The 17,459-nt window shown below is 43.0% G+C and overlaps 1 long non-coding RNA gene across 1 annotated transcript; it reads right to left on the reverse strand.

The window, feature by feature from the left end:
* Positions 1-11,729: 11,729 nt before the first annotated feature.
* Positions 11,730-14,325, reverse strand: LOC139575208 (uncharacterized). The gene is made up of 3 exons (XR_011674912.1): positions 12,584-14,325; positions 12,288-12,464; positions 11,730-12,171 (listed from the first exon to the last, which is right to left on the reverse strand). It is a non-coding gene; the product is annotated as an uncharacterized lncRNA (long non-coding RNA).
* Positions 14,326-17,459: the final 3,134 nt, after the last annotated feature.

Here is a 17,459-nt window from a genome sequence, read left to right on the forward strand (position 1 = left end):
CGGTACATTAAAAACTGTAATATCTTACGTTTCACCGAGTCGTGGCTGAACGACGACATGAATAACATACAGCTGGCAGGTTTTAAGCTTTTTCGGTAGTATAGAACAGGGGCCTCTGGTAAGACAAGGGGTAGCGGTCTGTGTATATTTGTAAATCTAAGGAAGTCTCAAGGTTTTGCTCGCCTGAGATAGAGTATCTCATGATAAGCTGTAGACCACACCACACCAAGAGAGTTTTCATCTATATTCTTTGTAGCTGTCTATTTACCACCACAAACCGATGCTGGCACTAAGACCGCACTCAAAGAGCTGTATACGGCCATAAGCAAACAGGAAAACACTCATCCAGAGGCGGCGTACCTAGTGGCCAGAGACTTTAATGCAGGGAAACTTAAATCCGTTTTACCTCATATCTACCAGCATGTTAAATGTGCAACCAGAGGGGGAAAAAACTCTTGACCACCTCTTTACTCCACACACAGAGACGCATACAAAGCTCTCCCTCACCCTCCATTTGACAAATCTGACCATAATTCTATCCTCCTGATTCCAAGCAAAAACTAAAGCAGGAAGCACCAGTGACTCGGTCAATAAGAAAGTGGTCAGATGAAGCAAATGCTAAGCTACAGGACTGTTTTGCTAGCACAGACTGGAATATGTTCCGGGATTCTTCCGATGGCATTGAGGAGTACACCACATCAGTCACTGGCTTCATCAATAAGTGCATCGATGATGTCATCCCCACAGTGACCATACGTACATACCCCAACCAAAAGCTCGCTTCTAGGCAAGTAACACTGAAACATGCATGAGAGCATCAGCTGTTCCGGACAATTGTGTGATCACGCTCTCCGTAGCCGATGTGAGTAAGGCCGTAGGGCCAGATGGATTGTCAGTGAAGACACAAGGCCGTAGGGCCAGATGGATTGCCAGGACGTGTACTCCGAGCATGTGCTGTCCAACTGGCAAGTGTCTTCACTGACATTTTCAACCTGTTCCTGACTGAGTCTGTAATAATTGACTACTGACCTGTAGCACTCATGTCTGTAGCCATGAAGTGCTTTGAAAGGCTGGTCATGGCTCACATCAACACCATTATCCCAGAAACCCTAGACCCACTCCAATTTGCATACCACCCCAGCAGATACACAGATGATGCCATCTCTATTGCACTCAACACTGCCCTTTCCCACCTGGACAAAAGGAACACCCATGTGAGAATGCTATTCATTCCCTATGTGAGAATGCTATTCACGGGACGCCCTCAGGTGGTAAGGGTAGGTAACAACACATCCGCCACACTGATCCTCAACACGGGGGCCCCTCAGGGGTGCGTACTCAGTCCCCTCCTGTACTCCCTGTTCACTCATGACTGCATGGCCAGGCATGACTCCAACACCATCATCAAGTTTCCCGATGACACAACAGTGGTAGGCCTGATCACGACAACGATGAGACAGCCTATAAGGAGGAGGTCAGAGACCTGGCCATGTGGTGCCAGGACAACAACCTCTCCCTCATCATGATCAAGACAAAGGAGGTGATTGTGGACTACAGGAAAAGGAGGACCAAGCACGCCCCCATTCTCATCGACGGGACTGAAGTGGAGCAGGTTGAGAGCTTCAAGTTCCTTGTTGTCCACATTACCAACAGACTATCATTGTCCAAACACACTAAGACAGTCATGAAGAGGGCACAATCACGCCTATTCCCCCTCAGGAGACTGAAAAGATTTGGTCATGGGTCCTCAGATCTTCAAAAGGTTCTACAGCTGCACCATCGAGAGCATCCTGACTGTTTGCATCCCTGCCTGGTATGACAACTGCTCGGCCTCCGACTGCAAGGCACTACAGAGGGTGCATCACTGGGGCCAAGCTTCCTGCCATCCAGGACCTCTATTCCAGGGGGTGTCAGAGGAAGGGCCTAAAATTGGTCAACAACTTCAGCCACCCTAGTCATAGACTGTTCACTCTGCCAAGTCTAGGTCCAAAAGGCTTCTTATAACAGTTTCTACCCCAAGCCAGAAGATAATCAATGAATGCCTTTTTATTTTTACTCGTCTACCAATAGGTGTCCTTCTTTGCGAGGCATTGAAAAACCTCCCTAGTCTTTGTGGTTAAATCGGTGGTTGAAATTCACTGCAACTGCGGGACCTTACAGACAATTGTATGTTTGGGGTACAGAGATGAGGTAGTCATTCAAAAAGCATCTTAAACACTATTATTGCACACAGAGTGAGTCCATGTAACTGTTGGGGTTCGTTTCCTTGTTCCTTGTCAGGTATTGTCTCATTGGTGAAATTTGCATTCAGACAATATCTTTAAGTAAATCATTCATTCATTTATTAATGCAATTGCAGACAGAAGTTGACAACAGGAACATAGCACGCATGTTTCCGAGTAAGTTCTGCAAAATAGAAAACCATATATACATGACAAGCTCTAGTATCTCCCATATCTTCCCTCTACCACCTTAGGTAAGTTTGCTCCCTTCTTGTGACCACCCCAACATACGTGACCCATAATCCCCAAATGTTCAACAGTCTTTTTAGCCAAGCACTTTATTATACATAAAGCAACAGCAAAGCACAGTAGTCCTACCAGAAGTGGAACAATCATGGCAGACAGGAACATCATTATCTTACCCATCCCGTTTCCAAATACACCATTAAACCAGTGTCCAATTCGGTCAAAGATGGTGTTGACAGCTTTTCCCAGAGTACCTCATAATTTAGCCAGGTCATTAATAATAGCTGTCATGTTGTCAGAGAAGTCAGGAAGCACATGACACAATAATCCTCATCGTCTATTCCAAGGGACCTGTAGGCCCCTCTGTCTTTAGCCAATATGTGCCATTTCGTCTCTGGTCACTACTGCCTTCAAACTCTGCACATTTAGTGACAACTGAGTAAAACCCTATACTTTCAAATTAGAAAGGCCCTGCATGGAGTATGTCAAATTGTTAATCCCCTTACCCTTTACTACAACTCCTGCACCTGGAAAGATTACCAGGGCTGCCATCTCTATCTGAGACAACACATGTCCATAAACTTCATTATCTTGAGCCATTGCTCTTTTAGCTCTGCCATTCAAACTGAAACTAATTTGCAAAGAACTGTTCAGCAGCTCAGAAGCAGGTATTGCTGCTGCTGTCAGTTCAGTTTTCCCCAGATAACAACACCCTTTCCATCCCATGGGGAGGGAAATTTAGCCATTACCCCCACAGATCCAGAGATGATCCGGAGGTGTCCCCATGCCTTTGCCTATGTTTGACATATTTACCCTAGTACGATCCAGTACATCAAACTACTGGTATCCGTTTTTAGGCCTGTGTAAGACAGGCAATTAGTGGTGTTTCCTACATCCACATTCCCTGAGTTGCAGATACAAACAGGAGGAGTTATTGTGGGTTTTAATCCTGTCAACACAACATCTCCTTTATCATTTAGGGGCTTTACATTACCAGTCAGATACTCTCCCCATTGTACTTTTGGAGGTCCTATGCATTTGATCAGCTGGGAATTGTTACCTGGTTGTACGCTAGGAACCTTCTTCCACCTTGAACATTTAGTCTCAATGGGCCCACCCTCCTTAAATTCTTTAGCTGCATCTGAACTATTACCTATTGTCTTATTGGATAATCCACATTCCCATGCTGCTTCCTTTCCCCTAGTGACCAACATCAGAATAGTATAATTGCTGTTTCTTTGTCAAACCCTGGTATTGTTCCTTTGCATAAAATGGAGTAAAAACATTCTTTCCAATTGGTACTACCTGGGTTCCCCACAGAAAGGCTGTGGAGGTGGGTTTCTGGAAAATCATTACCCGTGTGCCAGATGTGTTCCCCTTCCCCTGTAATCCTATGTCTGTCACTGCTTCCATCCATTTATTATTCTCCTCATCCCCATCCACAAAGGGAACGAGTAGGATTTGGAAAGCAATAATTACCCTGCATGTGTGTTTCCATGGTTACGATTTTCTGGTTTCACAACCATAGTGTGTGTGTATGATGGTGTCCTCGACATCTGATGACTCTTCAGGTTCTGTGGCTGAACCCTCTGTTGGTTCTTCTGGCCTTTGGTCTGGGCCCTCTGCTTCTGTCCTTTGGCTCGGACCTTCTTCCTCCTTCAGATGTTCTCGGGGCCCTGTTCTCCCTCCCTCCAGTCACTCATCAATGGCTTCCACTCTGGGAGATGCTTGCAGTGGGAGAGATGATGCCAGCTGGACCTCTTCGCTACCCGCAGGGCTGTTGGTGTTACCTTGGTTAATCTGGAACGAACCCATCCATCGTGGCTGGTTCCATGTTTGCTTGTGGACCCTGAGTTTCACCCAGTCTCCAACGTTTATGGGTACCTCGTCAGGGCCTTCACCTGGGATTAGTTCTGCTGCTTTCCTAGTGTGAGAGTGGAGAAAACTTGTGTTAGATGTGTTAGGTTTTCACATAGCTTCAATCAACTGTTCAACATAAGGTCTGTTTTTAATAGGTGTGCCTGTGGTATTAGTAAACCCTCTAGCTTTCCAAACCCCACTAGCATATGCTGAATCTGAGTAGAAAGTAAGGGCCTTCCCTTCCCCCAATTCACAAGCTGTGTTCCGAGCTAATAAATCTGTCTGTTGCGCTGATAAATGGTCTGTTAGGGGACGTATAACCTCAATATCAGTTTCCACATCTACTGCAGTAAATCCTACATGTTTCTTCCCTGTGCTTTGATCTATATAGGCAGAACCTCAACGAACAGCTCCATGTCAGAGTCAAGAAGAGGTACATCAAACAAGTCTTTGTCCGGTATACATTCTTGGGCTGTCCAGATGTCCCCTGATGATTTGGGTCTAATAAACCCTCCCCTTCTATTAATACAACATAAGCATAATCAATTATCATGACCCCTAGGTGAACCCCTGACATAATTTATGTGACTTGTTAAGCATATCTTTATTACTGAACTTATTTAGGCTTGCCATAACAAAGTTGAATACTTATTGACGAAAGTGATTTCAGATTTTCATTTTGATTTGTTTGTAAAAACTTTAAAAACATAATTCTACTTTGATATTATAGGTTATTGTGTGTAGGCCAGTGACACAAAATCTAAATGTAATCCATTTTAAATTCAGGCTGTAACATAAGACTCTTTTTTTTTTTTTTAAGTCAAGGGGTGTGAATACTTTCTGAAGGCAGTCTGTCAGACTGGTAACAGATAAGACTGACTGGTGCTGTTGAAATGCAGTTCTTGAAAATAAATAACCACAGGACTTGTGTACATCTTGCCAGCCAAGGAGGACAAGGCATGGGTGGCAGCAGGTCAAGTTGTCCAGTCCCTGTGTCCTTGTGGACCAATTTCATAGAGCCTGTGCTGGCAGACTGGTGTGAGATTAATACAAAGCATTCGAGTTTGTTGATGTTTATTCTGTTATTCAATTGGTGATTGATAATAACATTGAATCTTTCAAATAAAACATCTGTCAATAATGACAAAAATATAAACGCAAACATGTAAAGTGTTGGTCCCATGTTTCATGAGCTGAAACAACAAATCCCAGAAATTGTCAATACGCACAAAAAGCTTATTCCTTTCAAATGTTTTACACACGTTTGTTTTTCATACTTGTTAGTGAGCATTTCTCCTTTGCCAAGATAATCCATCCACCTGACAGGTGTGGCATATCAAGATGTTGATTAAACGGCTGCGGGCAACAAAAGGCCTCTCAACACAATGCCACAGATGTCTAAAGTTTTGAGGTAGCATGCAATTGGCATGCTGACTGCAGGAATGTCCACCAGAGCTGTTGCCAGATAATTTAATGTTAATTTCTCTACCATAAGATGCCTCCAATATAGTTTTAGAGAATTTGGCAGTACGTCCATCCGGCCTCACAACCGCAGACCACGTGTAACCACGCCAGCCCAGGACCTCCACATCTGGCATCTGAGACCAGCCACCCGGACAGCTGATGAAACTGTGGGTTTACACAACCAAAGTATTTCTGCACAAACTGTCAGAAACCGTCTCAGGGACACTCATCTGCTTGCTCATTGTCCTCATCAGGGTCTTGACCTCAAATCAAATCAAATATATTTATATAGCCCTTCTTACATCAGCTGATATCTCAAAGTGCTGTACAGAAACCCAGCCTAAAACCCAGCAAGCAATGCAGTTGTCGAAGCACGGTGGCCATGAAAAATTCATAAATACTGGAGGCTGAGACAGGAGGGGTCAGGAGACACTGTCGCCCCATCCGATGATACCCCCGGACAGGGCCAAACAGGCAGGATATAACCCCACCCACTTTGCCAAAGCACAGCCCCCACACCACTAGAGGGATATCTTCAACCCCCAACTTACCATCCTGAGACAAGGCAACCCATGTCATGGAGATCATGTCAGGGACTCAACCCACTCAAGTGATGCACCCCTCCTAGGGACGGCATGGAAGAGCACCAGTAAGCCAGTGACTCAGCCCATGTAATAGGGTTAGTGGCAGAGAATCCCAGTGGAGGGGAACCGGCCAGGCAGAGACAGCAAGGGCGGTTTGTTGCTCCAGAGCCTTTCCGTTCACCTTCACACTCCTGGGCCAGACTACACTCAATCATATGACCTACTGAAGAGATGAGTCTTCAGTAAAGACATAAAGGTTGAGACCGAGTCTGCGTCTCTCACATGGGTAGGCAGACCATTACATAAAAATGGAGCTCTATAGGAGAAAGCCCTGCCTCCAGCTGTTTGCTTAGAAATTCTAGGGACAATTAGGAGGCCTGCGTCTTGTGACAGTAGCGTACTTGTAGGTTTGTACGGCAGGACCAAATCGGAAAGATAGGTAGGATCAAGCCCATGTAATGCTTTGTAGGTTAGCAGTAAAACCTTGAAATCAGCCCTTGACTTAACAGGAAGCCAGTGTAGGGATGCTAGCACTGGAGTAATATGATCAAATTTTGGGGTTCTAGTCAGGATTCTAGCAGCCGTATTTAGCACTAACTGAAGTTTATTTAGTGCTTTATCCGGGTAGCCGGAAAGTAGAGCATTGCAGTAGTCTAACCTAGAAGTAACAAAAGCATGGATAAATTTTTCTGCATCATTTTTGGACAGAAAGTTTCTGATTTTTGCAATGTTATGTAATTGGAAAAAAGCTGTCCTTGAAACAGTCTTGATATGTTCGTCAAAAGAGAGATCAGGGTCCAGAATAACGTCCTTCACAGTTTTATTTGAGACGACTGTACAACCATCAAGATTAATTGTCAGATTCAACAGAAGATCTCTTTGTTTCTTGGGACCTAGAACAAGCATCTCTGTTTTGTCCGAGTTTAAAAGTAGAAAGTTTGCAGCCATCCACTTCCCTATGTCTGAAACACAGGCTTCTAGCGAGGGCAATTTTGGGGCTTCACCATGTTTCATTGAAATGTACAGCTGTGTGTCATCCGAATAGCAGTGAAAGTTAACATTATGTTTTCGAATGACATCCCTAAGAGGTAAAATATATAGAGAAAACAATAGTGGTCCTAAAACGGAACCTTGAGGAACACCGAAATTTACAGTTGATTTGTCAGAGGACAAACCATTCACAGAGACAAACGGATATCTTTCTGACAGATAAGATCTAAACCAGACCAGAACTTGTCCGTGTAGACCAATTTGCGTTTCCAATCTCTCCAAAAGAATGTGGTGATCGATGGTATCAAAAGCAGCACTACGGTCTAGGAGCACGAGGACAGATGCAGAGCCTCGGTCTGACGCCATTAAAAGGTCATTTACCACCTTCACAAGTGCAGTCTCAGTGCTATGATGGGGTCTAAAACCAGACTGAAGCATTTCGTATACATTGTTTGTCTTCAGGAAGGCACTGAGTTGCTGCGCAAAAGCTTTTTCAATTTTTTTTGAGAGGAATGGAAGATTCGATATAGGCCGATAGTTTTTTATATTTTCTGGGTCAAGGTTTGGCTTTTTCAAGAGAGGCTTTATCACTGCCACTTTTAGTGAGTTTGGTACACATCCGGTGGATAGAGAGCCATTTATTATGTCCAGCATAGGAGGGCCAAGCACAGGAAGCATCTCTTTCAGTAGTTTAGTTGGAATAGGGTCCAGTATACAGCTTGAAGGTTTAGAGTCCATGATTATTTTCATCATTGTGTCAAGATATATAGTACTAAAACACTTGAGTGTCTCTCTTGATCCTAGGTCCTGGCAGAGTTGTGCAGACTCAGGACAACTGAGCTTTGGAGGAATACGCAGATTTAAAGAGGAGTCCGTAATTTGCTTCTAATGATCATGATCTTTTCCTCAAAGAAGTTCATGAATTTATTACTGCTGAAGTGAAAGTCATCCTCTCTTGGGGAATGCTACTTTTTAGTTAGCTTTGCGACAGTATCAAAAAGAAATTTCAGATTGTTCTTATTTTCCTCAATTAAGTTGGAAAAATAGGATGATCGAGCAGCAGTGAGGGCTCTTCGATACTGCACAGTACTGTCTTTCCAAGCTAGTCGGAAGACTTCCAGTTTGGTGTGGCGCCATTTCCGTTCCAATTTTCTGGAAGCTTGCTTCAGAGCTCGGGTATTTTCTGGATACCAGGGAGCTAGTTTCTTATGAGAAATGTTTTTAGTTTTTAGGGGTGCAACTGCATCTAGGGTATTGCGCAAGGTTAAATTGAGTTCCTCAGTTAGGTGGTTAACTGATTTTTGTCCTCTGACGTCCTTGGGTAGGCAGAGGGAGTCTGGAAGGGCATCAAGGAATCTTTGGGTTGTCTGAGAATTTATAGCACAACTTTTGATGCTCCTTGGTTGGGGTCTGAGCAGATTATTTGTTGCGATTACAAACGTAATAAAATGGTGGTCCGATAGTCCAGGATTATGAGGAAAAACATTAAGATCCACAACATTTATTCCATGGGACAAAACTAGGTCTAGAGTATGACTGTGACAGTGAGTAGGTCCAGAGACATGTTGGACAAAACCCACTGAGTCGATGATGGCTCCGAAAGCCTTTTGGAGTGGATCTGAGGACATTTCCATGTGAATATTAAAATCACCAAAAATTTGAATATTATCTGCTATAACTACAAGGTCAGATAGGAATTCAGGGAACTCAGTGAGGAACGCTGTATATGGTCCAGGAGGCCTGCAAACAGTAGCTATAAAAAGTGATTGAGTCAGCTGCATAGATTTCATGACTAGAAGCTCAAAAGACAAAAACATATTTAATTTTTTTTGTAAATTTAAATTTGCTATCGTAAATGTTAGCAACACCTCCGCCTTTGCGGGATGCACGGGGGATATGGTCACCAGTGTAACCAGGAGGTGAGGCCTCATTTAACACAGTCAATTCATCAGGTTTAAGCCATGTTTCAGTCAGGCCAATCACATCAAGATCATGATCAGTGATTAGTTCATTGACTATAACTGCCTTTGAAGTGAGGGATCTAACATTATGTAGCCCTATTTTGAGATGTAAGGTATCACGATCTCTTTCAATAATGGCAGGAATGGAGGAGGTCTTTATTCTACTGAGATTGCTAAAGCGAACACCGCCATGTTTAGTTTTGCCCAATCTAGGTCGAGGCACAGACACGGTCTCAATGGGGATAGCTGAGCTGACTACACTGACTGTGCTAGTGGCAGACTCCACTAAACTGGCAGGCTGGCTAACAGCCTGCTGCCTGGCCTTCACCCGATTTCATTGTGGAGCGAGGGGAGTTAGAGCCCTGTCTATGTTCGCAGATAAGATGAGAGCACCCCTCCAGCTAGGATGGAGTCCGTCACTCCTCAACAGGCCAGGCTTAGTCTTGTTTGTGGGTGAGTCCCAGAAAGAGGGACAATTATCTACCAATTCTATCTTTTGGGAGGGGCAGAAAACAGTTTTCAATCAGCGATTGAGCTGTGAGACTGCTGTAGAGCTCATCACTCCCCCTAACTGGGAGGGGGCCAGAGACAATTACTCGATGCCGACACCTCTTTCTAGCTGATTTACAGGCTGAAGCTATTTTTCGCTTTGTAACCTCTGATTGTTTCATCCTAACATCGTTTGTGCAGACGTGGATAACAATATCTCTATACTCTCTACACTCAGCAGTTTTAGCTTTAGCCAGCACCATCTTCAGATTAGCCTTAACGTCGGTAGCCCTGCCCCCTGGTAAACAGTGTATGATCGCCGGATGATTCGTTTTAAATCTAATACTGCGGGTAATGGAGTCACCAATGACTAGGGTTTTCAATTTGTCAGAGCTAATGGTGGGAGCCTTTGGCGTCTCAGACCCCGTAATGGGAGGAGTAGAGACCAGAGAAGGCTCGGCCTCAGACTCCTACTCGCTGCTTAATCGAGAAAACCGGTTGAAAGTTTCTGTCGGCTGAATGAGCGACACCGGTTGAGCATTCCTACAGTATTTCCCTCCAGAAGCCATGAGAAAGCTGTCCGGCTGCGGGACCGTGCGAGGGGATTTGTACTAACATTACTAGCTGTACTTACTGGTGGCACAGACGCTGTTTCATCCTTTCCTACACTGAAATTACCCTTGCCTAACGATTGCGTCTGAAGCTGGGCTTGCAGCACAGCTATCCTCGTCGTAAGGTGATCGTTCTCCTGTATATTATGAGTACAGCGACTGCAATTAGAAGGCATCATGTTAATGTTACTACTTAGCTTCGGCTGTTGGAAGTCCTGACGAACCATGTCCAGATAAAGCGTCCGGAATGAAAAAGTTGAATGGAAAAAAGTTGAGTGAGGGAAAAACTAAAAATATAAACGGTAATTAAAAAGTAAAAACCGTAAAGTTGTCAGGTAGCAAAGTGGGGTTGGCAACAAAATGCACAGCAACACGTAAACAAGTCTGCAAGTTGTGACTGCAGTTCGGCGTCGTAACCGACTTCAGTGGGAAAATGCTCACCTTCGATGGCTGCTGGCACGCTGGAGAAGTGTGCGCTTCACAGATGAATCCAGGCTTCAACTGTACCGGACAGATTGCAACATTGTGAACAGAGTGCTCCATGGTGGCGGTGGGGTTATGGTATGGGCATGCATAAGCTACGGACAACAAACACAATTGTATTTTTTTTATGGCAATTTGAATGCACAGATACTGTGAGGAGATCCTGAGGCCCATTGTCGTGCCTTTCATCCGCCGCCATCACCTCATGTTTCAGTATGATAATGCACGGCCCCATGTTGCAAGGACCTGTACACAATCCCTGAAAGCTGAAAATGTCCCAGTTCTTCCATGGGCTGCATATTCACCAGACATATCACCCATTGTGCATGTTTGTGATGGACATGTACGACAGCATGTTCCAGTTCCCGCCAATATCCAGCAACTTCGCACAGCCATTGAAGCGGACTGGGACAACATTCCACAGGCCAAAATCAACAACCTGATCAACTCTATGCGAAGGAGAAGTGTTGCGCTGCATGAGGCAAATGGTGGTCACACCAGATACTGACTAGTTTTCTGATCCACGCCCCTATCAGTCGACTAGGGAACTAGGGGTGCCGCCAACACGGCCAGCTTCAGTGCAGGTCTCAGATCACTTCAAAGTGGAGGTTAGATGTTTTAAATCTTCATCATCCCTTTTCCCGTAGCCTAGACTTTTCTTTCTCTGATGCCTGTCGGTCTGTTTTACCAAATGCACTTTCACCTGGGAAAGGTAATATACGGCTGGTGCAACATTGTAGCAGCCACTATAATTAACAGTTTTTATTTCAATTTACAATAACTCCAAACAGAAATGATTTATATTAAGTATTGGTGATTCAATAGTTAATCATTACATGACTTTATAAACTATGCTGGTATTCTTTCTTTGTCCATTATGAAACATGTTTATTTTAGTATTTTTTTTAGTAACACTCATTCAAAAATTGCACCATATAGGGTTAAATGCATTTGACAAATGTTATTCACAATTACAGGTCAGAACATTGAAATAAATATTACAGAGCAAAGTGGCAGGGTCTACATTCTACAGTCAAGCTTTCTCATTGCAAAGAAAATATATGTTTGAGGTTAAACAGAAACTCTCTCCACATTGCCCCCAGACACCACCCTCCAAATCAATTGCCACTTTGAAAGTCAGCAGTTGAGTGAGATTGGAGAAGGGTATGGCACACCTTCAGGGTGTACAGCTTTATTGATGCCATGAATTTATTACGTTTCAAGTTTTTCCTTGACAACCTTGTCGTCATTGCTTGACCCTCTGAAATGAAACAAAAACAAAAGTGTTACAGTTAGTTAGTATTACAGGTCAGATAATGTTATCCTAATATGCATATAGAACTCCAACAATGGCACAAAGATTTTCATTCCTCTCACCTCATTAGGCTGCACATGAATTTGCGTTCTAGAGCAGAGTGGTAGATGGTCTTCGACACAGCTTTTGCCCTCTTCTCCAACGCAACGTTAAGTACTCTCTTGGACTCCAAGCTGGCAACTGACCACCGCTGCACCACAATATGTTTTTTCTCCATTGCCTACATCTTTTTGTCTGCCCTGATAATACATAGATGGCAAACAAATATGCAATAAATAGTAGAAAAAGTAAAGTGGCATATTTTCAAAACAGTATTCAACACAATATGTCAAATGTAAAAATCTAATGTAGAAATTACTTTTGTCATTGAAACCACGTCCACCACTTTGGTTCCTCTTCCTGAAGTTTCAAGTTGCATTCTAGAGGTAAAGAACAAACAAATATTGATCCTACAGTGGCAGTTTAAAGTGAGTTGATTTCATCAACATGTTAGTTATGTTTTTTTCTGGTGAGATTATTGAAAGCATGATGTGAAATAAAAGCATGCAATGTAAAAAACTGAGTGACTGCGGATCTGACTTTTCCGGATCTTTCCTCCCAACGACTAAAGGTCTCGAAGCTTCTGTGCATGTGCGGGACCGTCCACTCCACGCACAGTCTCCGCTCCACTCATAGAGAACAGGCTAGCCTACTCTGGCGAATGGGGCTTGTTTAATAAAGTTAGATCAAAGCTGAGAAATGGGTGGCAGTGGTGGAAAAGTTTGGTAAACCCTGGTGTAGCTGATGGCATTGCATCCTGCAAATAAATCTGAAAGTGACATTGCATAGCTGTATCTGGGAAACTGCATGGGTCGTCTTCCTTAGTCTTCTCTGCTGGACCATCTTCGAGAAAGGACTCAGACTACAATCAGATAAATAACAAAAAAACATATTACCGCTAAGTCTGAAAAACTATTTCTGCAGGCATGAAATAAATGTTTAAATCAAAGCACTTTACATACACCTTATCCACCACCAATGTGTAGCACCAATGTGTAGCACCCACTTGGTGATGCATTGCAACCATATTGTGCCAAAACTTTCACCACACATCAGCTATCAGGGTGAGAGGTGTGTTATGCACATGGGTGTTGTGTGCTCTTTTGAATGTACTCCTCAATCTGAGTTGGTCTTAGCGTAACCTTCTACTATCTATGCCTGACCATACTGTGATACCCTGCCATTAGATTTGGTCCTGTCGCTCCTTATTACACCCACCACAGGAATTTAATTTACACTCTCAGAACCAAAATTAACTGTATACACACTCATTTATTACACTTTCAATTGTAAAGTCCCAATCTACCACTCTAAACTCCTCAAGTCAGTCTATAGTACAAATGTCATCATCCTTTGTGTCCCCACATCCCAATCAAACTATGTTTCTAAAAGCATTTATACACTCAGCTACTACAGACCAGATCATACGTCATCATGACTTAAGCCTCAATACGTTTGTCTCTTTAGCCCATTCTATCAATAGTGTGATACTGATTAGATGCTGGAAGCTTTAAAAGTGTTCTTACACTACGAATTTGAACATTCAAAGCAACTGGGAAACGTCCATGACAGGCATTGTTGTCACCTTAGCTTGCTACATAACTTCTGGGTGACAGGAAGCACGAGCTCCACCACCAATACGCCTACACCACTGCGCACACACCCGTCATGACTATGACAACTAGCATAGCCATGTCAGCAAATTACTGCTGTCTGAACACACACAAATCCAATTTGGTCACTTGTAACTTGCTGTTTGGACAGTCAGTGTTTTTATTCCTATTTTTAATTGAGCATTATATATATTTAAGCAATAAGGCCCAAGGGAGTGTTGTATGGCCAATATACCATGACTAAGGGCTGTTCTTAGGCACGACGCAAGGTGCCTTTTTCTATTATAAACTGGTTACCAACGTAATTAGAGCAGTAAAAATAAATGTTTGGTCATACCCGTGGTATACCATGGCTGTCAGCCTATCAGCATCCAGGGCTCGAACCGCCCAGTTTATAAATATATAGATGTTTGTGCTGCGCCATCATGAGAGTTTCAGTGTCAACAGACCCGGCCTGGTGACCATCTATACCACCAACTTTAGGCCTGTACTACAATATGGTGCACAGGGAGTGCATTCCTATCTAACCTCAACCATGACTGCACAATTGGAGTGAATACAGAAGTGAGCATGCTGGAATATCCTTGGAGCATGATATAGCAGCAACACATCCGCACACCCACCTATCAAAGCAAGAACTGAATGATCTCAAAGATCATCCATTCCCTACAGGGGTAGGCAAACCTGTTCCTGGAGTGCACATTTGTGGCCTGCTGGAGGTCATTTTGCAGGGCTCTGGCAGTGCTCCTCCTTGCACAAAGGCGGAGGTAGCGGTCCTGCTGCTGGGTTGTTGCCCTCCTACGGCCTCCTTCACGTCTCCTGATGTACTGGCCTGTCTCCTGTTAGCGCCTCCATGCTCTGGACACTACGCTGACAGACACAGCAAACCTTCTTGCCACAGCTCGCATTGATGTGCCATCCTGGATGAGCTGCACTACCTGAGCCACTTGTGTGGGTTGTAGACTCCGTCTCATGCTACCACTAAAGTGAAAACACCGCCAGCATTCAAAAGTGACCAAAACATCAGCCAGGAAGCATAGGAACTGAGAAGTGGTCTGTGGTCACCACCTGCAGAACCACTCCTTTATTGGGGGTGTCTTGCTAATTGCCTATAATTTCCACCTTTTGTCTATTCCATTTGCACAACAGCATGTGAAATTTATTGTCAATCAGTGTTGCTTCCTAAGTGGACAGTTTGATTTCACAGAAGTGTGATTGACTTGGAGTTACATTGTGTTGTTTAAGTGTTCCCTTTATTTTTTTGAGCAGTGTATAAAAAATAAAAACATTAAGGCCCTTCGCTATGAGACTTGAAATTGAGCTCAGGTGCATCCTGTTTCCATTGATCATCCTTGAGATATTTCTACAACTTGATTGGAGTCCACCTGTGGTAAAGTCAATTGATGGGACATGATTTGGAAAGGCACACACCGGTCTATATAAGGTCCCACAGTTGACAGTGCATGTCAGAGCAAAAACCAAGCCATGAGGTCGAAGGAATTGTCTGTAGAGCTCTGAAAAAGGATTGTGTCGAGGTACAGATCTAGGGAAGGGTACCAAAAAATGGCTGCAGTATTGAAGGTCCCCAAGAACACAGTTGCCTCCATCATTCTTAAATGGAAGATGTTAGGAACCACTAAGACTCTTCCTAGAGCTGGCCGCCTGTGTATACATAAAGGGATTATTGTCATTGTTACAGTATATACAGTAAATTATATTCTTACATTTCAAATAACAGGCTCTCCCACCATCTATAATCATCAGGTCTGCTTCTAGATGAACAGAAAGGCTTGGAAAGCCAGACCTTTAGACATCATAGTCCTGTCCAGTACCTTGATTTTTTCCTATAGTTTAGTTACAAAGTGGAATTTAAATTGATGTGCACTCCGTAATGTTGCAGTGTCTTATTAAGAATACATATATTTTTCTAAACAGCACTCAAATCCCATTAAAAAAAACAGGAGGTATTAGTCTCATGCTACAGTATATCAATTGTATTCTTCCATTTTAAATAGCCTAACAGGCTCTCCCATCATCTCAAATTATCTGGTGATAATGAACAAAAATGTAGACCACAACATTATTTTACTACCGCAACTCTATACTCCCCACACACAATCCATGTTTGGCTGATGCTCTTTGTTTGCCATCATTTAAATTTATTTTTTTCGCCGTTTCAGGCATGTTTCAATGCCAGGCGTTGGTGAAGCAGCAGGGGGTTGGGCAGAGGGCTGGGCACACAGGTTCTATTTAAAGACCATGCTATTCTTGTGTGTCTTTTCACATCATGACATTGAGATACATAGCCACAATACTTATAAGGAGTTTATTCATGTTTTCGGTGGCGGTGAGAATTCCACTTTTCTGGATTAGTTAGCAACTATGGCACAGGTTGAGGTTCCAATCCCTCAGGAAGTATTGGACCATATAGCTGACATACTGGACCCATTAAGCGACCAACTTCGACAACCAAATACTGCAGTAAACGATCTCGAATTATCTGGTCTGCTTGATGAACAAAAGACCACAACATGATTATTATATTACTACCCAATCTCTGTACCCCACACACACAATCCAGGTTTGGCATATGCTCTTTTCATTTACAATTTAATTCATCCATTAAATAAATAACACTAGCACATCAAATTACGTTACGATTGTACACTAGCCTACTCCCGTATCGACACAGTAAATAATATTGTCTACGTGCCTTTGACAATACGTTATCAAGTCAGTAAAAAGTAATTATTTTCAAAGAAACCAAATTTTCCTCAACACAGTGGGCCTAAATATTTCCTAATAATATCATAATTATCTGGTAAACAATTACGTGTTAAGAGTTAATTTCCTGCAATGCAGTTTTAAAGCAAGTTTGCTGCAATTTTATAAATTTTGCCATGAGGTGGAGAGAAGATTTAGAAATGTAACTTACTTCATGCAATTCTACTCATTTTGCCATGGGGTGAAGAGAAATGTTTGCAGTTTTTAATATGTTATCGGAGTGAGAGTGGCCAACAAAATTAATGGAGGCTCCCTGGTCTGTAATTGGACCCTGATTACTACAGGTTTAGATATTTGGCTAGACAAATGTACAATCTAAACCATTTTAGCTGACATGGACTAATTGAGTGACTGTCAGTGACTTGCATAACAAGAGAAAATCTGCTGATGCACAACCAAATGACGAAATTGCACCTAGTATATTCTACTATTCTAACTTTCAACAGTAATGGGACCCCAAATTAGTTCCACATTTTTTAAATAATAATTGATCCGGGGGCCTACGAAATGGCCGCCAGATGCCCATACCTGTGTAGTTAATTTTTTTGTCATTCTGCAAAGAGCAGGCCTACAAAGCGTTAGTGTAGGAAGAATATAAAGTAGGATTTAATAAAAGTATATCTGGATCAGTAAGAACCAGAAGTATGCAAATAAATTCACATTTAAAAAATGTAATAGGGGACTACATCTGGTTGATGTGGTCATCTTTGATTTAGCTGGAGCCATATATTTACATGTAGCCATAAAGGTATGGCTTTGGCTCCATAGCTGCTCCAAAGAATTGAGTCTCACAAAGCC

This window comes from Salvelinus alpinus, chromosome 5 (genome assembly GCF_045679555.1).
Source record: "Salvelinus alpinus chromosome 5, SLU_Salpinus.1, whole genome shotgun sequence".
Lineage (NCBI taxonomy): Eukaryota > Metazoa > Chordata > Actinopteri > Salmoniformes > Salmonidae > Salvelinus > Salvelinus alpinus.